Source organism: Alosa alosa, chromosome 7 (assembly GCF_017589495.1).
Source record: "Alosa alosa isolate M-15738 ecotype Scorff River chromosome 7, AALO_Geno_1.1, whole genome shotgun sequence".
Classification (NCBI taxonomy): Eukaryota; Metazoa; Chordata; class Actinopteri; order Clupeiformes; family Clupeidae; genus Alosa; species Alosa alosa.
This window is the reverse complement of record NC_063195.1, coordinates 19,658,099-19,681,405: the sequence shown is the minus strand read 5'-3', so window position 1 is coordinate 19,681,405 and position 23,307 is coordinate 19,658,099. Positions and strand designations below refer to the sequence as shown.

General features: G+C 39.5%; 1 protein-coding gene and 2 long non-coding RNA genes across 5 annotated transcripts in view; 1 reads left to right on the top strand and 2 right to left on the bottom strand.

Moving 5' to 3' along the window:
• Positions 1-23,307, bottom strand: part of LOC125298155 (histone H3-like) — a 781,614-nt gene that overhangs the window by 553,788 nt on the left and 204,519 nt on the right. The window lies entirely within an intron of this gene.
• On the bottom strand, positions 2,695-4,107 carry LOC125298186. Of its 3 annotated transcripts, XR_007194172.1 has the most exons (4): positions 4,021-4,107; positions 3,724-3,805; positions 3,095-3,305; positions 2,695-2,905 (listed from the first exon to the last, which is right to left on the bottom strand). It is a non-coding gene; the product is annotated as an uncharacterized LOC125298186 (long non-coding RNA). The 3 variants fall into 3 exon arrangements; XR_007194171.1 differs by having other exon boundaries at positions 3,549-4,107; XR_007194170.1 differs by having other exon boundaries at positions 3,724-4,107.
• LOC125298196 lies at positions 13,247-23,156 on the top strand. The gene is made up of 3 exons (XR_007194183.1): positions 13,247-13,307; positions 22,471-22,525; positions 22,920-23,156. It is a non-coding gene; the product is annotated as an uncharacterized LOC125298196 (long non-coding RNA).

Sequence of the window (23,307 nt, the reverse complement as noted above, 5' to 3'; positions counted from 1 at the left end):
CTACGACGGCTCTACCTTGACAACACATTAGCCGGTCAGCTAAACCAAATCCATACAGCAACTTCTAACGATGAGGTGGCTGGGGTAACTTAATGTGAGCAGTGACATATTTTCTATAAAGTTTGTAAATTATTTCATTGATGTTTTTATTAAATCCCTTGAAAGTTTCCATGTTTTGTGTGTTTTTTTTAAATTTTAGAATGAATAAATGCTTGAAGGAGCGGAAAGATTATAGTTGATAGAGCGGCAATATTAATATTTTTTCATATTAGAATGCTTGAAAGAGCCAAGATACATTCTGGAAAAGAGCTGATGCGATTGTTTTGTGACCATTTAAGTTAGCTTTCTCTGCTTTGAGTGAAGATCAAATTGCAAATATCGCATTAAAATGCCCAAATTGTGTGCAGCAATTGCCTGCAATAACACGCAAGGGGAATGCTCGGTGTTTTCGTTCCCTAGGGATGACGAGAGGTAAGTGACATGACAGATCTGATGCATTCACCTTAGATTGTAAGACTGCTATAGGTTTAGGAGTAGGCATACGTAATTGAGGGTCAACTTATATATCTAGAAAAAGCTTGAGGGAAAAAAAAAGCAAACACTATATAAATAAACTTACCTTTCTTAATAATACTTACCATTGCTACCTATTTGCAGGAGAAAACGGTGGCTGATAAACATAAGACGGGGAGACCTGTCATTAAATGCCACTCACAATGAGCTCACGATGGGAGGGTATGGTGTTTGTGAGGCACATTTCGAAAGAGACATGATTTATCAAATGGTAACTTTCAGTTTTGCATTGTTAGAAATTGTTCCTTGCTTCATACTGTAACACTGTTGTCCTGTGTACAGCCAGGGTTTTTGGAGACAGTACTGTCACATATGGGCACAGTAGCTCATAATCTTGAGGTGCGTGAGCGGGCAGTGAGTCTGGTCTTTGATGAGATGGCTATAAAGAGGCTACAGGAGTATAATGCAGGTGCAGACTGTGTGGAGGGCACTACTCCCAAAGGTGAAATAGCTGACCACTGCATGGTCCTGATGGCTCGCGGGCTTGCATCAAAATGGAAGCAAGTAAGTCATGGTGAATTAAGTACAACTTACAATCAACATTTTAGTCATGACTACATTTACACGGTAATACCTTCACTCATCTACAGGCCATAGGCTATTTCCTGGCAAAATCTGCCCTGTCCCCAGCAGACATGGTGGACATTGTGTCCGAGGCAGTGGAGAGGCTACAAGCCATTGGAATTTCTGTAAGTTGGAGTACAACACTCAGGTTTAATAATCACGACACATACTGAATTATGACCAAGCAAATACATTTAAAATAAACAAAATAGATTGGGTAAAACCACTGTGTGTCAATCATAGGTCCTGGCTGTAGTGTGCGACCAGTCTGCCACCAATATAAAAACACTTAAACTCCTGGGAGCAAGCCTAAATTGGAGAGACACGTCATCTGTGGCACATTGCATCTCAGTGAGAGGAACTCAAATTCGAATCATGTTTGATGTGCCACACCTGATTAAGTCCATCCGAAACAACATGAAGAGACATGGAGTTAAGGTTGGTGAAAAGTGTCCAATAAAATTTCCACTGAAATTGTATAGCAATGATTTGCCAATAACAGATCTTTCAACACAGAACTCAGAAATCAAGTAATATCAAAATAGTGACAAAGATTATATTTTATCACAGATTGCAGACAAATCTGCCAAATGGGCACATTTGGAACAATTTTTCCAAGTGGACCGGCAGAATACTCTCAGACTGGCACCAAAATTAACTGAACGGCACATCAATCTACCCCCATTTATGAACATGCGTGTCCGGCTGGCCACACAGGTGTTCAGTCACACTGTGTCAGCAGGTGAGGAGAATACAGCACAAATGGGTATATCCTAATAGACATTGCAAACTAAAAATGATATGGTGTCATTACTTAGGAATGAAGACACTGGTCGATATGGGACGGCTGCCTGTTGAGGCCATGACCACAGCTGACTTTTTTGAGGAGATGAATAGGCTATTTGACATCCTCAATTCAAGGTATAACTAACATGCCAATCTAAACCCATCGGTCACATAGTGGTCCCAGAAGTGTCAAACACTGATCATAGTAGTAAAGTCACATACAACATTCACATCTGAAATATATTTTTCCCCAGACACTGCAAGGATCCAAATCCTTGGCGGCGCCCCTTGCAGAAGGGAAGTTCTGTCCAAGTACAGTACCTACAGGAGCAAATAGCCCAAATTCCAACTTGGGAGTTCAGGTTGTGATCCTCCTCCACCACCAAACACAAACACACATCTCTCTAAAATAAGAAGCACAAAATAATTTTAATCAATTTGCAACTTACTTTCAAATGTGATTTCAGACAAGCATTCATACCTCCATGCCAGTGGGGCCTGGTGCTGTCAATAAGAAGCACCCTTTCCCTATGGAGACAGATGGACAAAAATAATATCCAGAACCTTTGTACAGCAAAGCTGAACCAGGATTGCATTGAAGTATGTATGATGACAATAAGTAACAATGGAATCCACTGTAAACAAGTTAACTGTCCACACAATCACTGTTATAGGGCCAAAGAAAGTTGTAAAACAAAAAAGTTGGCTTCTTTTTTAAACGGAACCACTTGTTTCTTTTTGCATGCTATGAAGTCATGACTATAAGCCTATAGTGGCAACCGGGTGATAAGTTGCAATAACATACAAACCTTCCTATACAAACCTTCCTATACAGAATCTGTTCTCTGTCATCCGGGGAAAAGGAGGTCACCGTTACAACCCTACGAGTAGGGAATTTGCAGCCGCCCTCAAAAGTGCTTCGGTCACGGAGTTGTTCCAATCCGACAAGGGCAACTGCCTGCCGGACACCGCAACACCGCTCCTGGATGGGAACACAGAGGGCCCAGGGCCATCAGGACTTCAACAAAGCACACCTGATTGCCACGTATGTAATTATGTAAAGACATCTGTACAGATATGTTGTTTTCTCTCATCAATGATAACAAAGCTACATGGTCAAGGAGAGTGTCTTAGTATAATCATGTCTAAATAATTGAAATTACATAATTACCATATATTCACATTTCAACACCGTCATCCAGTCTGTCATAGGAGATGTGGCAGATCTTCCAGTAGACTCTTTGGCTGGAGTGGAAGGGGAGGACATCATGGTAGGTGATTGTGTACAACAGGAGGTCTTGATATACATCGCTGGATGGCTCCTCAACGTGGCGTCTAAGGACCCAGATTTAGAATCATGTTCCACCTGCCAGGAGCTCCTTCTGAAAACATCACAAGACCACTCATACACCAAAGGAGACAGGGGGATGTTCATTGAACATAAAAAATACACATCAACCGCTGGTCTTATTAAGCCGTCTGATTTATTTCTCAAGATCGTGCAGCAGCTGGAGTCAGAGGTGGCTGAGGGCATTCCCCTTTATTGGTCACAACAAAAATTGAAACAAAAATTAATGCAAAAAATAAAGCAGGCAAACACATTCCATGAATTTGCAAATGCTTACCCTGAGCATGCATTACTGCTGGAGGAAATTACAGTCCCAAAGTTTGTCCTTTGCAGGATTGGGGCTGAATTAAGAAGGGTAAATGACCCCAAAATATATGCGCCCAAAAAAACACTAGGGGCCAAGAGAAAGCTGAAATGTTTTACGTCTTGAATACTAACGCTACTCATTGTACCTCCACGTTCAGTCTTCACTGGACTTTTTCAGTCCACTTTCAGTCAACTCAACTTCGACTTTGTCCACCAATGATTAATGTTCTGTTGAGCATAATGATGAATGTGTTATCTGTTGAGCATTATCAAATGTGTGTGAGTGCGTATGTGTAAAAATGATACATAAATTCTACATTTTCTACAAAACGAAATATGGCCTCGTGGTTTCATTTGGACGTGTCGCCTACATCATGAACAAACATCAAGCTAAGCAGCATGTTCTTGTTCAAAAAAGTTTTTTTAAAAAGTCGCTAGCCTACTGTACAATCTTTCGTTGGTGTCTTTCCTTTCATCGAAATGCGGCCTCGTGGTTTCATTTGGATGTGTAGCCTACATCATGAACAAACATAGCACGTTTTTAAAAGTTATTTTTGCTGGTAATTACACCTTGTATGCATGGCCGTAACATAATGCGTGTGTGTTCACTTCAGCTGATGACAGCTGGTATTTTAGCACACCGTAATCTTTAGTAAACTCATCATTTTCAGTCATTTTTGGGGGGCTACTATATGTCAACCACGATTACAGACCTACTAAGACTGAAACTTTAACGATTTGTTCTATTTTGAACGATGTTGCTTGCTTGTCATCTGATAGAAAACTAGCTAAGTTAGGTAACGTTAGCATCAGGAGAGGCTGCAACATGTCCTTGACGCCAGAAGTCGAGATAAAGTTCACTCCCCGTGCTTCATGACTGCCAACTTTATGTCAAGTAGACCTAATCGGTATTTTATTGTCAAATAAACCTTTCATTCCTTCGTAATATGTATAGCACAATTTACAGTTGTTTGTAGCCAAGTTGCTTAGCTTACTTAGATAGAAACATCTGACATGAATGACAACGTTAATGTTACGTTACCGGCGTGAAGACTGTGTTGATCACCCGATGGTGTAACGTAAGGATTTTATTCATTGACTGCTGTTTTCATGAATACATGACTGAAGATTTGTTATAAATGTGTTTTAGTATTGTTTAGCTTTTAGGCTGTAAGGTTGGCTGCTACGATTATGAGGTTTTTGGGTGGCTAACTATGATGGGAGCTCATACACCCAAGCCTACTCGTCAACACATTATTTTCTAAGGGGGTGTTTTGTCTTTACGCAACTGCAGTAGCCTATGCACGGTGTGTATGTGTATGCATATGCTGTTTAAATGTTTTCTGTCATCTCCTGACTCATGTTAATAAATCAAATTTTGCTTGTAAGCTGGTATGCTATGTATGGTTTAGCCAAGGCAATAACACTTACTGTAGTGAGCTCTGAGACTAATGTTACCTCTCCAAGCAATATTGGAGTTCTCCAGTGACAATAATACTTTTAGTGAAAAGAGTCATGGTTGGTGGTGATTAAGATTATGTGGAAGTAATGTAAAATAAAACTAAACAACCTATTCACTATCAGACCTGTGATTTGTTATTTTAGATGGAGGGAGAGAAGTACGCAAACTGGGGTGAAAGCAGCCGACTGCTGATGGCAAATATGACCCCAAGGACCACGATAGCATGGACATGGGACATGGATGGGTAGCTTCTGGATGAAGAAGAAGACAATGATGTGCTACAGGAGGAGATAATCTTCCATCATCCTCAGCTGGGTAAGCATGTTTGTGTGTGTGTGTTGGTCCATCTGGGCTAAAGCACATTTCTGGTTGTGATAAGAGTGTTGCTTATAACAATAATGAGAGGGATTATAGTGATAATAGTTTGGTTAGATTTATAATTCAATTTCTATATTTCTTATCTGACAATTTCTTTATTTTGAGTTTGGTCAAGTCCCATGTCAGGTAGAAAGCATACACTTTGCCTATCCTTCCAACACAGACAGAGACACCAACTCCAATAGCATTTACACCCCATCGTCTGCTAGGCTTAGATGGACACACACACACACGCATGCACACACACACACGCACACACACACACACACACACACACACACACACACACACACACAACCATGCCACAGCTGTGACAATGCACACACCACGGATCTGGTGTGAATGTGGCGTTAGTGTATCACCTTATGTGTGGGGCAAATGATATGGATAATTATATATTGTATCAAATTATATGCTGTATGGTTGTTAAATGTATTGAATTTCTTCTAACGTTTTAATTGTTTATATATATATGTGTGTGAATGTTAGTATGAATTGATGTTTTGTTCACCATGTAAGATTTGTTGATCTTTGTTATACTGTTGTCTTGTCATTCTTGTAGTTCTAATAGTTACTGCATGTTTGTAAACATATGTTTATGTTATTTACCTGAAGTTGTTGTTCCTGGTTATTTAATCACATTGTTTAAGACTTTTCTAAATAAAATGATTTATTTCCCCTTTAAAGAAACCTAACACATGTGCCAGTGTCTCTATATTCTTGTTTTCATAGTAGAATGAAGCACACGGAGAAGCAGTTACAATCAGCTAGTCTGTCTTTCAGCCTTTATCTGTCCTCCCCACAATTGATTTAGCCTCTTCAGAGTACAGTAAGACATCCCATATTGAGCTTGTTTTGATGGTAAAACAGCTTATTTTTTTACATGACCATTATATCTGTATTTTTAGGTCAGATGCCAAACCGGGAAATGAAAACATTCTACTCTTTAAAAATTCTACTTGTTACTGTTATGAGTAAATTAATCATAACTTCTGAACCAAAGGTGATAAATTGATTCTGTTTTTTTTTTCACTGAGGAGAACACAACACTGGCTATCCTTTGCACACTATATCTACAACAGACATCAGGTGAAAAGAAAGATTCATCTTGAGAAATTGATATTTTCACGTTTTTTGATATTGAATTTTGAAGGTTTTGTTTAAAAACAATGTGTGTTACCCTCAAACTTATTAACTATGATGTGTACCATTTTAAAGGGCTAGTTCTCCTGATTACAATGGTGGGTATATCTTATATCTGTCATGTAGCATGGCCACACAATAAGCCTTTTAGTCTCACAAGGGCATCAAGTATGAAAAAACGGAATGTTTCGTGCCGTCTGCAAAGGTCTAATAAATTTATCATAACTTTTGAACAAAAGGTGACACATTGATTCTGTTTTTATCACTGAGTAGAGGACAAAATTGTGAATCTCCCATACACTCTATGTTTTTCTCTATCTACAATAGAAATTGGGAGATTTATCTTGACAAACTGATATTTTCGTGTTTTTGGGGGTTGAATTTTAAAGATATTTTTTTAAAAATTATGTATGTTCTCCTCAAACTTATTAATTATATTTTATACCATTTGAAAGGGCTATTTCTCCTGATTAGAGTGGTGGGTATATTGTATCTTTGTCATGTAGCATAATCATACAATAAGCCTTTTTGTGCCATAAGGCCATCGAGTATGAAAAAATGGAATGTTCGGCACAGTCTGCAAAGGGTTAAAATATTGCGCACAACACTTACAATGGATAATCTTATGGACTATCAAAGAAAAAAGGCTTTGGCTAGGAAAGTTATCAAAGAAGCAAAAAAAGAATCTTGGAGACAATTTTGCTCAACAATTGGAAAAGAAACTACACTAAATAAAATTTGGATGATGGTTAAAAAGATGATAGGTAAATATAAACCCCCACATGTTCCTGTATTACTTGAAGGACAAAATGAAGCAATTTCAGATATGGAGAAAGCCAATTTACTTGGATTCAAATTTGCAGAAATTCACAAAGGTAATCATATGGATGAGTGTTTTAAGAAAAGAAAGGAAGAGTAATTAAATGCTGATAAAGACATTCTTAATATCAGAGAGGGAAGTATGTCTATATTAGATATTGAATTTAGCTTATCAGAACTCAAAATGGCTTTAAGTAACACAGGATACTCTTCTCCAGGATGTGATAATATATGTTATGTAATGATTAGAAATCTGCCTGATAAATTCCTGAAAAAAGTACTTGAATTATTATGACCGCCGCATTGCTGGCCGGGCGGTCATATAGGTTTAGTCAGATTTTTTTTTTTTTTCTTTTTGCCCCAAATTTCCGTCAATGATTCCCGGGACACTGAAAGACCGGGTACACGAAACTTGGTGGACATGTAACCCCACATGGATAGCATGGAACCATCGTTTTTCGTTTTGATCTGTAGCCCCTCCGCTGAATTGGACCCCCCCCAGGAGGGTAGGGCAGACACAGTTTTCTGTGAATATCTCGAAAACCGTAGGGTTTAGGAGGACCATTTTTTTTGTATGTTGATCTCAAGGGGCCATGTCAACCCATTCCATAACCACTCATTTCATGTATAGCGCCACCTAGTTAAACACAAAAAGTAAAAATGAGGTGGTGTAATTGAAGGTATCTGTGACCTAACATAGTCAAAACTGCACAAAATTGGAAGTGTAGGATCATTATGACACCCTCTGTATGCACGCCAAGTTTTGTGGAATTCCGTTCATGGGGGGCCACACAATAAATTAATTTATGTTACTATACACCAACTGGCCTGTAGGTGGCCGGAGACAGTTTTCTGTGAATATCTCGAGAACCGTAGGGCCTAGGAGGTCCACCTTTTTTTTGTATGTTGGTCTTAAGGGGGCATGTCAACCCATCCCATTACCACTTATTTCATGTATAGCGCCACCTAGTTAAAAATTAAAAAGCAAAAAAATTAGGTGTTTTCATCTCAATATCTCTGGCTGACAAGGTCAAAACTGCACGAAATTAAAAGAGTAGGATCATTATGACACCCTCTGAATGCATGCCAAGTTTTGTGTACTTTCGTTCATGGGGGGCCTTACAATAAAATAATTTATGTGTACATTTAGTGACGTACACCAACAAGGATTCCCCGACACTGAAAGACCGGGTACACAAAACTTGGTGAGCATGTACCCCCACATGGATAGCATGGAACCGTCATTTTTCGTTTTCATCTGCAGCCCCCGCTGGACTGGACCCCCGAAGGAGGGTAGGGCAGACACAGTTCTCTGTGAATCTTTTATGGTATGTTGGTCTCAAGGGCCCACATCAACCTGGCTCATAATCACTCATTTGTGATTTGCCCCCGGTAAAAAAATGAAAATCAGTAGGATTAAAAGAAAGCCAAAATAAATATTCATCATCATCATCATGGCTGCATTTTCAGTATTGGCGAGAAGTAGTCGTTTGTCCACTAGATGGCGATCGTTGCAGTGAGGCGTAATTTTGTTGGAAGTTAAAAGTGGGTTGGAAAAACAATGGACGCTTCATACAAGGACTGTAATTTACCGCAGCAAACATCTAATAAGGATAGGGGCGATGTTCACATGAAGTGTAATTCCCATTTCTTCTTGAAGCCGAAATAAATCTAAGGATGTTTCTCGGACATGCTTGGTTTTACTGCAGGTAATGTTAATCTTGTAATATCAATAAGGACCTAGGTAATGTTACCGTTAAGCGTTGGTTGAGTGATGGAGGCATTTGATTGATTGCATTTGTAGAAAACTATAAATGCGGTTATACCAAGCAAATTGATAGCAGCACTGTTTGTATCTTTCGACTGTCATTTATTGCACGTGCTACAAAATCATTCTGTGCAATGGAAGATTTACCAACGCTACACCGGTCTGATACAGTTTTGCCTATACATCGTGAGACTGAGGCGCCTGTTTATTTTGTTTTAAGTGCGTGCAGGGTGTGAGAGGGGAATCGATGTGCTTTGATTACAGCTTGGTAGTTGTAGTCTGTGAAATTAAAAAAGCACGTGTGTGAAGTATCCAAACAATGACACCTTCATTTCATTATGGCTGCTTTAGCAAAACACCTTAAGCTACTGTGTAGTGGGTCCCATTTAGAAGTGGCTACTTCATTCGCTTTCCTTGACTCATGGAGCTGCGTGAATGTTATTACAACTTTTCGCCAATGATATGACAGTTTAAGTCCGCTTGATACTGTAAGGCATGTAAGCCATTGGTTTCAAAGGAGATTTTATTTGTGTCGCCAGCATAGCCTATTGACAATTTATGTTGTCAATAGGCCTACCTTATAAATCCTACCTGTAGCTTAGGGAAGCTAACAACTTTCTATTAGGATCTAGTTTGTTAGTTACCGTTTTGTCATAACTCCCTGATGCATTTTGCATGTAGAATAGCCAGAGCGTGTATATCTCAATCGGAAATTAAACAATATCGGGTGCCTATGGACTAGGCTGGGTGAACCCAGCCTGATCTGCCCGCTATTTATTTTTGATTTCTTAAAAGATTGAGCTTGGTCTGATGAAAGCCAGACTAGCCATGGACCTCAGTTAAACAATGCAAGGGAACATGAATCAGCCTATATTTGCACTAACAATAACGGACAAAAGCTTTTCAACTTTGGCCCGTTAAAATGTGTATAACAACAGTCTAGCGGCGCATTTCATCAAGGCCCATTTGGACATGTCAGTTATTTGCACCACTGGTTAGATGTAAAACAGCATTTCGTTTCAGACTAGGCTACTGTTACTTAATTTGTGCATTAACAATAACGTTTCAGACTACTGTTACTTAATTTGTGCATTGACAATAAAGTATTACATGAACTAAAGATGACTAAAATCTTATGTAGAAGAAGAAACATTCACAAAAAATCCATCCATCCAAAAATGACCTTTGTTTTTGATAGCTGTTGAAAACGGCATGGAACTGACAGAGATGTTTTTGTTTATAAATACATAAAAATAAATAAATAAATAACATTATGCTGATACCTTTTGCTTTTCCCAAATACAATGTAGCCTACAGGTGTAAGTGACCTTTCATCAATCCAGTTGCAATGGATGAACTGTGATGAACTGCCCTACTTGTGATTGTTTAGAGATTTTAAAGGTTTTATAACAATTCTACATCTTCTTTGGCTATTCTACAATCTATTCACCTTTTCAGCACCAGTAGGGTACTTTCTGTGCAGCCGCACACACACACTCAGGCATGCCAAACAAGCATACACAAAAAGTTTCAAGAGTGGGGATGGAGTAAAATATGGAGACAAATTGAAGTGTGATTTATTTTCGCGGAACGGATGTACAGGACTGAGCGGCGGTCATATTTTGTACCGCTATGCGGTACATCTAGTTCAATAAGATTTGGAATGAGGGGAAATTACCAAAAGTCTGGAAAAGTGCAACCATTCTTCCATTTCCCAAGCAAGGATTCTAGCAATCCAGAAAATTACAGACCTATTGCCTTAACATCACATTTAGGAAAACTAATGGAATAGATGGTAGTGGCACGGTTAAATTATTTTCTTAAATATAAATGTCCATTTAAAAAATATCAAACAGGGTTCAGGAAAAGCTAATCAACTACTGATGCCCTAGTAAAGCTCAGCAATGAAATAGAGAAGACACTAATTATGAAAGAAGTCATGGTGGCAGTGTTTTTAGATATTGAAAAAGCGTATGACACTATGTGGAGAGAGGGTCTATTAATTAAGTTAGATAAAATGGGAATCAGTGGGAGAATGTATAATTATATACTAGACTTTCTGTCGCAATGTACAATAAGAGTCAAAGTTGGTAATGGAATAAGTAAAGAGTGTACAGTGGAAAGTGAAATTCCTCAAGGGAGTGTTATTAGTCCCATACTATTCAATATTAATATGGTAAATGATATATTTGAAAAATTGGGGGAAAGAAATGAAGGGCTGTTGTATGCAGATGATGCGGTCATAGGGAAAAGGGGACGCAACATAGCATACATAACCACAGCTATTCAAAAGGACATACAAGTGTTAGAACAATGGGGTATTGATTGGGGATTTAAATTCTCCATTCCTAAAACAAAGGTCATGTTCTTTACCAGAAAGAAGATTCCAGAAAGATATAAAATTATGCTGTACAAACAATCAGTAGGAAGAGAGAAGACATTTAAATATTTGGGGATGTGGTTAGATGAAAGATTTACATGGAAGTATCATATAGAACATGTTGAAACAAAATGTAAAAAGGTTCTAAATCGAATGAGGATGATCACTGGACAGTGTTGGGGTGCAGATAAACAGTCTTTGATGTACATTTATAAAGCTTTAATAAGATCTAATATAGACTATGGATGTGTTGTTTATAGTTCAGCATGCAAGACTTCTCTAAGGAAACTTGAGAGAATTCAATTCAAAGCGATAAGAATTGCATTAGGAGCTATTAAAACAAGTACATTATTAATAGAATCAGAGGAGTCTCCATTCAGTTTAAGGTATATTAAGCTGTCCCTAACATACTGGGTTAGGCTGATGGGAAGTGTTAATAATCCAGCAATATCAGTTCTTAGAGATTGCTGGGAGTACCAAAAAGAATCAAAAGGGTTTGGTTGGAACATCAACAGTACAGCAGAACAATATGGAATTAAAGAACTAAAATTTAGTCCTTCACTGGTTCTAAGTGTGGTTCCCCCATGGTTTCTCCCATCACCAGAGATTAACAGTGAATTACTGAAAGGTAAAAAAGAGTATCCAAATGACCAAAGTTTTGCAACATACTGCCAGGGATATTTAAAAACAGCATTCTATGGATATGTTCAAATATATACTGATGGATCAAAATATCCACAAAATGGGCATTGTGGTATTGGGATGTATATCCCAGAATTTAATAAAAGAGAGGGATATAGATTAAATAACTGTTTGTCTGTATATTCTATTAAATTGACTGGGTTAATAACAGCCCTTAGGTGGATTGAAGAGGTTAAGCCATTGAGAAGTGTAATCTGTACAGATTCCATGGCAGCTTTACATATCCTAGACACAGGTCACTCATCAAGGGAAGACTTGATTATTGAAATAAAATATTTACCATTGCAGCTCAGAAGTCTTGGAATTAGTGTTCAATTTTGTTGGGTTGCAGCTCATAGGCATCAAAGGAAATGAAGAGGCGGATAAGATTTCAAAAAAGATGTTGGAAAACAAATATATAGGAATTAATGTTCCAATGGGAAAGGGTGCAGCCAAATCCATCATTAAATCTGAAATTATACAAAAATGGCAAAGAGAATGGGAGACAGAATTTAAGGCTGGATACTATACCATAAAATTCAGAAGAATGTGACAGGGAAAAGGGTTACATCACTGAGTTTAAACAGAAGGGAAGAAGTGTTCTATACCAGACTTGGATTAGGACATACAGGTTTGAATTCTACTTTACAGATAATAGGAAAGGGAAATGGTTTATGTATGGAGTGCCAAGACAATGAAGATGTGGAGCATGTACTGTTTACTTGTGAGAAGTATAATGATAATAGAGTGGTCTGGCAGGGACATGGAGAAACTCAATTCATGACATACTTGATGAAAGGGGCATGACAAGGGAGAGACTTAAAGCTTTATTTATTTATCTTAATAATACTGGTATAATGAGAAGAGTATCATTATTCTCATTTTTGTTTTGTTTTATTTTGTTTTTTTTTGTTTGTTTTGAATTAACATAAGCCTAGACTTTATACAGTTCATGGTATTACACAAAGTCCTGTACAGAAGTTGGTGAAGAAGAAAAGAAGAATCTGAAGAAGAAGAAGAAGAAGAAGAAGAAGAAGAATTTTGAATGCCAATGTGCAACACCTGAACCTTGCCTTGTCCGTTCTTTCTGTATGTTAAGGTATGTGTCATTTTATTCTTAATGTTGCCATCTAAGGTTATTTTGTAGAAATTGCTGGTTAATGTGTTGAATGATCCTGATATGATTCTTATTAAATTTAAGTAAATGTTGATTCAAGCATGTGTGTTTGCCAGCATGTGGCCATGGCTTTTTAGTAAGGTTACAAAGGAATGAATTGGTTGCTGGATGTTGTGTTTATTCTCACCACATGTATATTCTTATGAAAGATGTTAATGCTGTAAATGTGTGTGTTAATCGATTTAATGTTGAGTGTGTCTGAACATTGTTAACCATGTTTGAATATTGAAGTATTTATATTTAATGTTGAGTGTGTCTGAACATTGTTGGACATGTTTGAATATTTAAGTATTGATGCTTAAAATATTTTAACTAATAAATGGAATGCCAGTGTGCAACACCTGAACCTTGCCTTGTCCGTTCTCTTTGTATTTTAAGCTCAAGCAAGAGAACGTGGTTGTGCCGTGCCCCAAGCTCCCCTAGACTTGGAGGCCGGTAATATTTCCATTTAGAGAGCGACCGGGCAATAAAAATAATTTTAACTCCTTACTAGAAGTAGTTTATTATAGAAGACTAAAAAGTACAACAATCAAAAATATAAAAATACCCCAAATAAAATAAGAGTTAAAAATAAAAGTACTTCTTAGTTCTTCCCATGGTAATTAAGAAGCAGCCCTGCATGACCTTACCCCCCCTTCAGGTCTCAACGCTCCACTTTAAGTCCCCAATTCTCAAAACTGCAAACTTATTTTCTCTCTCTTTTTATACTCTGTGATCTGACTATGGTACGTTGAACATTTCACCCAATTCTGGTTTGAGCAGGTTTTCTGACAGTCCGGTGATTTACCATGCTACAACCCCCCCCAAACAGGATACTCATGTCTGAAACATTACGCTTGCTTTTCTGGGTATTGTTCCCCTCAGACATCTCTGAGCACACTGTGTTCTTTTGTGGTTTGTCTAGTGTAGGCTTTGCAAACAGCCTACCCTTGTGTGGTTACATGAGCATTGTGATCTGCACCTGGTCCTTACACAGTCACATGCACCATTGCCGATATGATTATACATCATACAACAAATTCCATTTCAAAACATGAATTAACTTTGCACAGGTTTACACTTCAAAATATGATTACATTTCAAACATAGCAATTTCATATACTTCAAAGTTATATCACTGGCAAAAACTCCTTGACCATTCCTTGTGCTTGGTGTCTTTCTCACATTATATTCAGACAAGGATCTCATTTCAATTTTGTTTCCAAAGTCACTTGGCAGCATGTTTCGGTCCAAATTTATTTATCAACATCCCAAAAGACAACAAATTGAAGACTTTCTGGATACTAATACGCATGAATATGACTTTATTTAGAAGTGATTTATTGGAAACGAAACTAGCCATCAGTACTTGTTTGTGGAGATGTAAGTCATGCATGTGTAGCCCACGATCAGCTTCCTCATAGGCCTATGGACACTCGAGCAATTGTGTTAAACTATTTAAGACAGATCATTACCCTAACTTTTGTGAGATTTTCAGAAGTCTGCGTTGAATAAGCACAAATGCAGCCTAAGTAGACTACAACAATGGGTCAGTAACATGTTATGTCGCATACAGATGTAAAACCATTAGGCCTACGTCTCACATGCAAACCATAAATGTCAAGTCAGATCTGCAGCAAGTCGAACAAGCCTAATGACTTAACTCCCTCTCAACAGCTTGTTTACAGTTGATTCCATTCTTGCGAAGCCAGCTTCGTATTCACCTTATTCAGCCCCGCCCATTTTTTAAAATTCCACGTTGTCTTTAAACTTCCGGTCAGCTAGCTACGTCTAATTAGCCTTTTTGGGATAACACGGCAGAAGAGGATAGAGAGGCTAACTTGGGAGGTAAACGACAAATGCCATCAGTAGGTCAGACTGCAATATTGTACTTCGCTACCCAAGGCTATTCAGCCCTACAGAGTGGGTAGACGATGTGGCAGTGGCCGCTGTATCGTATGGAGAAACTCGCAAATCCTTATCTGTTTGGTAACTATGGTAACTAGTTTAGAAAGTCATTACAGAACAGCCGCTCCAAAGTCAGTGTTTTCCCAACTTCAGATTGGAAAGGTGTATAAGAGAAATGTCTTAAGTCACCAAAATCCTAAATAAACGTTTCTAACTTTAGGATGACCCATAACATATGATGCCAGTCATCTCGATAGAGCTCTGTTATCTCAATGTATCGCAATGGATGTACTGCTCAATCGGAAGTTCAGAGACAATGTGGGCAAAGCTAGCGCCCCCCATGTTTGCGTGTGGAATAAGGTGAATACACGAATCCGGCGAAACTACCGGAAGTAAGCGGGCGACATTACTGAGCTGTTGCTGGGTAGCGTTGCGCCAGTGCCTCCAATTGGATTCGTTGCGTCCACTGGGATAACAGCCCGCGATTTACGACTGTCTCACTACTTCTTTGTCGAGTGGGAAAACATGTTCCGTTTTCAATTGTTCCAATAGCAGCAATAAAATTACCAGTTGGAAGAAAAAACAATGTGAGATACACAAAATACCCTGGGTCGACTGCCCCTGTCTGGTAGCCTAACGTTACCATATGGTTTGCACAGATAGGAGTTAGCTGTACCTAACCCTTTCCTTTTGAAATTTGAAAATTAGATAAACAATGGTCACAAATGAAAAACATGAATTTGTTTATTTGATATCCATTAATTTATTTATTGTTGGCAGACAGATATTTTTATAGTTTCCTCGTTAGCTAGCCTAGCTAGCATAGTTATTGCTAACGTTAGCTAGCTACAGGAGTTAAGTAGATATAATATCAACCTAGTCCCAATTCTGTCTTTATTTCCCCATTATCGCTTGTACCTTCATCTGTGACTGGAGACCACTGTCTAACATCATCAACCCAACAAGCCATTCTGCCTGGCTGTAGCTGTCATCGAGGGTGCGTTATCACGGAGGTTTGTTTACATACCAGTAACAGCTCAGTAATGGTGTTGCCACAAGATGGCAGCCTACACAGAACGCTCGTCGGATTTGTGTATAGTGTGGGAATGATGCCAAAAACCTTCCTTTCTACCAACCGGTGGATCCATCAAACGTCATGTCAAACGCCTACCAGCACGTTCATTGCTTTGTCATGCAACAACAAATGTGCAGTCTACCTCTCTGGAGGTTTTGTTTTTGGTGCATTTTGTTTGTTTGTTTGTCTTTAAACATAATTTTCTACTATCTTAGAATTTAGTTTCACATTGCAAGTAATGCTTAACATGACCAATCGGGCTACAAATTGTGGTTAACCAGTGTCGATAGCATTTTGCGAGTAGTTGTAAGCCATATAGGAACTTTAATCATAAAGCTAAATTTTGCAGGCGGTCCACAACAAATAGTCTAGCCTTAATGCCATTTCAGCTCAAAACACTTTTCATTTGTTAGCCTACTTAATAAACCTATCTTTTTTTTTTTTTTCCTCAAAAGCTCTAGGAGAGGGCTATTCAACTATTGATCTGCGGGGTGAGTGCGGCCCGTTGGATTTTACCTGCGGCCTGCCTTCAAATCTAGCTTCTATGACCTATAGATCAAATCAATAAAATAAAACAACAGCAGTGATTGACATCAAAAATAAACAATGTTGCACGGCTTGCGCCTCTCAAACTGAGCTATCAGGTGACCTATAGATCCCTCACGGGATCAAAAAAAGTATATATACTTAAGATTAGAAGAATTAACCAATGGCAGCAGTTAACGTTTCACTGTGGTTTATTTAACAAATATGAAATATGACCGGGGCATTAAAATGCTGCTTGTTTGTCAGGATACTTTTTCACTGATTTATTTTAAAAATACGAGCTATGACAGAAGTTGGGTGTGAATGTTATATATCCCATCCCCTTATACTGTTTTACTTGTTTATTTGACAAATAATCTACATGGATTTGCTCTATAAGCACCTTATGTCTGTTTGGAATTGTTTTGAGAGCCTATTGATCTCAGAATAAAAGAACGTCCACCACAAACAGTGGTGTTTTTTGTGTGTGTGAATGCATTTTACTTAACTAATTAAGTGTAGCTGGATACTCATGTCTCTAATAGCCACAATAGGAGTAATTTTAGCCACACCGTATTTTGAGTGGCCCACAACGACCCAGTGGTACCTGTCTGGCCCACTTGGTAATGAAGTTGAATAGCCCTGCTCTAGGAGCAGGTAATAACTGGAGAGAAATTGTTATATCTTCTAAATTTGTAGGTTGCCGTTAATGCTGGTCACATGCCTTTTGCCTACATATGCTGACATATTTCCAAGCAATTTTAATACATTTCAAGGACATGGCTTTTAATGTTTTATGTGTATGTGAGGTTGTAGCAAAGATAGTTTGTTGTAGTTCATGTCTATGGGCGCGAAATGGGGATCAAGTCCTGTCTCCATAAAGAGGTGTGTCGTTGACGTATTGATGAGCGTACAGTACGTAGCAACCGGCCAAAAGCAGCAGAATAAATAGCTGAAATGCTCAAAAATTCTAAAAATGTACCTGAAATGTTCAGAAGGGTTTGAGGATCATGAAAATGGACTGGAGCTGCCTAGCGGAACTGCAGCAGATTGCAGGTACAATGGAGTTAATAGGGAGTGATCCGGCTCTCCGTAAACGGGCTCTGCTTCAATCGAGTGAAATCCCAGGCGGCTCGTGGATTTTTTCCGTTTCTATAGACCTCTCCAGAATATGTCCCGCCTCCGTAACTTCCGTATCCATCCAACTTCCGGGCGTCGATTGTCTTTGGGAAATAACATGGCGTTTCGAAATATCATACCGGTAAAACATCTGTAGCAGGGTTTCCGTTGTCCGGTAATTACCGGACATTGGCCGGAAAAAAAATGAAATGTCCGACAAAATTAAATCTCTCCGGTCAAATTGTCCGATTGAAATTGGCTAATAATCCCGTCCCCTAACGCAATCTGAATTTGAGAATAAACCTTAATATGTAAGACTATATTATACGTCCTCTGGCTATGTTTTTAAATGAACAGGCTCTACCGTTTGAAAGGTAAGCTATTAAACAACACACATAGCCTATGCTGCATTTCAAATAGGAAGCGCACGCTTAAAACGTCCATGTTAAACAACGAACAAATGAGTGAGGCGGTTCAAACATGGCCAGGCCCAGGCAGACTAGCCTTAAAAGTTTTTTCAGAGGCCAGACGCTATGGATGATGATAAATTGGTAACGTGTCCGGTCAACTCCACCACCACCAGATAAAAAGCAGAAGTGTCGGAATCAGTGACATTGGAAGTGGAGTTGCGGGGGGTGCGGCCGCTCCAAGACACTGTCATTCTCCGTGTACTCTGGACATGCAAAGTGTTCTTTACCCAAAGCATACAGTAGGCCTATGCGTTCTCTGTCTATGATCTGCAGGGTTAGGGCCTCCTCGACGAGGCGATTACTGGTCCACGGATAATTTCTGGCACAATTAAAAGCGGTATCATTGAACCCGCTGGCGAAAAAAAAAAGAAACTAAACATTTCCCAAAATAGGAAACATTTCTTAATTTATTGTTATCAAATAAAGGGGCATAGCATTAGGGGGTAGTGGTGTGAGCACGCATTCTTGTGTGTGCGCATCTGTGTAAGTTAACAGTCACCACTGGAGATAATGTGGGTAGCAGCAACAAACAACGTAGCCTTTTTAAAACAACGAACGAAGCGGACTCTTGCTGTCCATGACAAGATTTTGGCTAGATCTTGTTAGGCATGTTTAAGTTAGGCTAATGAACATGTTGCATTCTATACAGCCTGATTATGTCATTCTTTAAGCTACATAGCCTGTCTCCAGTTTTCCTCAAGTTGACTAATTAAGAAGGGATAATAGGATATTTGACTGGTATATCATCAACATGTCCGGAAAACGAAACCTCTGCCGGTCACTTTCACGGCACCATTTTTTCTAGCGGAAACTCTGATCTGTAGGTAGCGAAGTAGAAAAAGCTGGTGGGCAGATTGGCCTACACACTTCTGCCATCTAGTTTCCACTGGATTTTTTGATTGTCGGTGCCGTTACTACTTAAACGGCACCGACAATCAAAAATCCAGTGGAAACTAGATGGCAGAAGAGTGTAAAACCAATCTGCCCAGTAGCTTCTTCTACTTTGTCACCTACAGAGTTTAACGAATACGATCTTTCAAAGCGCCATGTTATTTCCCATTGACATTTGGCGAAAGGTTGGATAGATCACGGAAGTTAGGGGCCGGGACTTATTCTGGAGAGGTCTATTGATCCTTATAGACCTCTCCAGAATAAGTCCCGCCTCCGTAACTGCCGTTGAATATGATTGACGCAACACTCTGGCCAATCACTGTCTCCATTAGCTTGCCATCACTTTTCAGTTGCCTTCAGTGCTAGAGTTTCATTATAAATTGTGTAACTCATTCACATAGTTTGTTTTACATTCATTTTGTAAGGTACATCGGATTTTTTTTTGTGTAGGGGAGAACGTTTTATTTAGGAGTATTGTGGGTAGCTCTGTGTTTTCTAACATCAGCTAGGGGGGAAAGTTTGCTAGCAGTCTCAGTCAGCTAACGTTAGTGACTCGCTAAGTCCTAGCGAGATGGATTTGACGGAAGTTTCAGGCGATGAACATCGTTGACCGCAACTTACAGGACTCTTTACAGTTTTTTGAAATGAGGACCTATGATGAATGCAGAGGGGAGACCAAGAGACTTCCTGTGAAATTAACACAGTTCGTGGGTGCTACGGTAAGGATAAACTTGTTCCATGTAGGCTAACGTTATGCATTAGAAAGTGCAGCTTCTCAACGTAGCCGTCCTGTAAGTTCACTGATGTGTTATCATAACATTAGCCTATGTTATGGATGTGTTATAACGTCTTGGCTTCCCATTTTAAATCCTCAACTTTGTCAAAGACAATTCAGAACAATCTGCTTGAAGCTAAATTTCAACTACCATTTAAAAACGAAATAGACACTGATTGATTCAGGAAAAAAATCTAGGTTTCTTCAGTGTATCAGGAGGTGGATTTTTACTTTTGTAGAGAAGGAAGGCAGTGACGGAAACAAACTGGTTGGTCAAGCATATGCCAGAGCAGCAGTCATGGTATAATTTCTTAATGTATCCCAGAGGCAAGAATGTGTGTAACGGGAGCAGGAATTATGCTACTGACCCTTGAGGTACAACAACAGACACACTGGATATATATAAAACTCAGTTTTATTACAACATTAAAAAAAAGGCATATAAAAACACACACAATACATATATGTATAAGTAACTAGGTCCTGGTGCTTCAAACCAGTGTGGAAGATCTAGAGAAAGTAGCTAGTTAACTACTTCAAACCAGTGTGGGGAATCTAGGGATGGCAGCTAGTTAAAATGTCAGCAGCTACAAAATACTGTTTTAAACCAGTGTGGAAGATCTAGGGCTAGTAGCCAGTTATTTACTTCAAACCAGTATGAAAGATCTAGGGATAACAGCTAGTTAAGTGCAAGCAGCTACACAATACTGCTTTAAACCAGTGTGGTGGATCTGGCCCCTCTAGAGGGGAGAGAAATCATATAGTCACAGTTACTCTAACGCAGGTAGGCCTATTACTAGCGATTCACACTTTCGTGCACAAAAATCACATCACACGCACCCACAAAAGATCACACTATTGTGAAAACAAGGGCAGAATAGCCACAAATGTAAATAGTAGAAGTATTCAATCGAACTAGCACAACACGTTAATCCAAAGGGTGACACGCACACACAGTTAATTGCTACTACGTTAAAGTCCTGTTTACACAATGGATTTCCTCACCCTGCACACACTTCTAAAGAAACTGTAGCGAGCAGCCTGACATTCTATCTTAACTATGGCCAGCCTAGTAACACACAATTGTTTGTACAGAGGATGAATGAATAGTCCAGCAACCACTCACGACCCAGCCCACAGTTAAGTAATCCACAACACAGAACCAGGAAGTCACCGCCGCCTCGGCCTCCTTGTCTCGCACTGAAACAGGGTAGCTTAGCCTCTGCCGCCAATGCTCCTTCTTGAATGTCAACAGTCGGCACTCCACCAGGAACTGCGAGGAGGAGGAAGTGAATCAACAAAGTAGCCACAATAAATCGCGGGGTAAAACCCACTCACAAGACAACGGCACAATTACTTTCCTTCAAGTGAAGAATCGGGTGCGTTGGATAATCCTTCAGCGGCCCTCACGGTGTCGAGCGGATGTTTGGTCAATTCGCCGTTGTAGCTGGGAAGTCAGAGGCGGTAATCCCGACGTCTCGGGTCTCGTGGGTTGCGGTGCGTGAAGTATCCGGGCGCCTGTTGCAGATAAAGGGAACGCACCGATGAGAGGGCCCAGTCAGCTTTTATCCCCTCCAGCCACCAATCACGGGTCTTGTCAATTGTCTCCATTATTGGCAGCACCTGTGGAGGAACATCTCACAAGCATACACACACACACATAAACCCCACCCCCAGACAGTTCATTCGACATTTTGACTGTAGAGCCCCGCTACATGTGTCTCTTAATAGGCTACTGAATTTGACATTGCTTATGGGGCATAATTAGGGGCCGTTTATACTCCTTCCAGAGTGTAGAGTTTTGAAGACGACCCGGGTTGCGTCTCCGTCTAAACGGCTAAACCAAAGATCCTTGATTACCTCTCTGGCTAAACTGTCAAATTAGAATGTCTGCGGCGTGGCGTGCCGGGGTTCTATCACACCACCACCCAGCGGTCTAGAATGCATATCAATCGAATATCACATACTCTTGCGTCTTCATATAAACAAAGATTTCCCCTGAGAATGCTTCGTCTAAGCGAAATAAAAAAAAAGAAGGCAGCGCCACTTCTGCGTCTTCTCTTTTCATCGTCACCGTATAAACATAGCCTTAGTAGCTTAAAATATTGGAAGGTTGTTGTTTCAAGATGTTGTGGAGATGTTGGGGGGTCATAATTTCATAACTGCTTCACTAGAAGAAAATACCACCAGCCGCCACTTTGTGGCCTTGCCTTGGATCCATGAGAATAAGCCAAATGTGTAATATCCAGTATGGTCTGCATTGTGTATATTGTCCTCCTATTCCTGTTATTGTTGTCCCTTTAGTAAATCTGTTTCACATCAAATGATTTGGTTGGTTTACAGGTTATGATGAAGTCCAGTAGACCTGCTGCTGAGGAACAAAACACTGACTGTCAGGGTAAAATCAGATTACAGATGCCTTTTGTGTCCATTATGGTACAGTCTTAATGTATGTGAGCTCCAAATGCATATATGCCTTTCATTCACAAATGCAAAAAAAGTAGACAAACTTTTCATGTGTATAAGCCTTCTTCATTGGCCTCTTAGGGGGTACCTCATGTCAGACCCTGTTCTGTCCCCATGTAAAGCTTCATAGCTGACGTTGTTTTAGCAGCATAGCAACACCTGATTAGACTATGCAACATTCTAGTTCCTGGCTTATAGGTTTGGATTTCCGGCTGGGTTGACCCTGCCAATTTTTCTCTGTCAAGTAGCGTAGCCTATGTCATGGTATCATCATTGTATCATACCTTTCAGTCAGTTGTGCTCTCACACTGTATTCTAATTTCTAGCACTGAAAGACCGCCAACAACAGCCCATGTTGACCCAGCCTGTCTCAGGAACATCAGCCCCAGAGAGACCTGTACAGAATGGAGAAGGCCGTACAGATAATGTTTCCGGTGGAGAATTCTGCACACTCTGTCTCGCCTGTTTCAACTGTGGGGCCTCAATTGGCTTGATGCAGTAGGCCAGGATAAATCATACCAGTTCAATCCATCCAAATTATATCTGCATTAAAACATTCTTGGTTATTCACAGGTGGTTTCAATTTTAAATTTGCATGTAAAGCAGGGGTGACAGTAGTTTTGAATTCTTGCCAATAGCCTACTATGAAAGTTTCTCATAGGGAAAGGTGTGCATGCAAAAATGTCAACGCACTTACATCAATTGATTTATTTT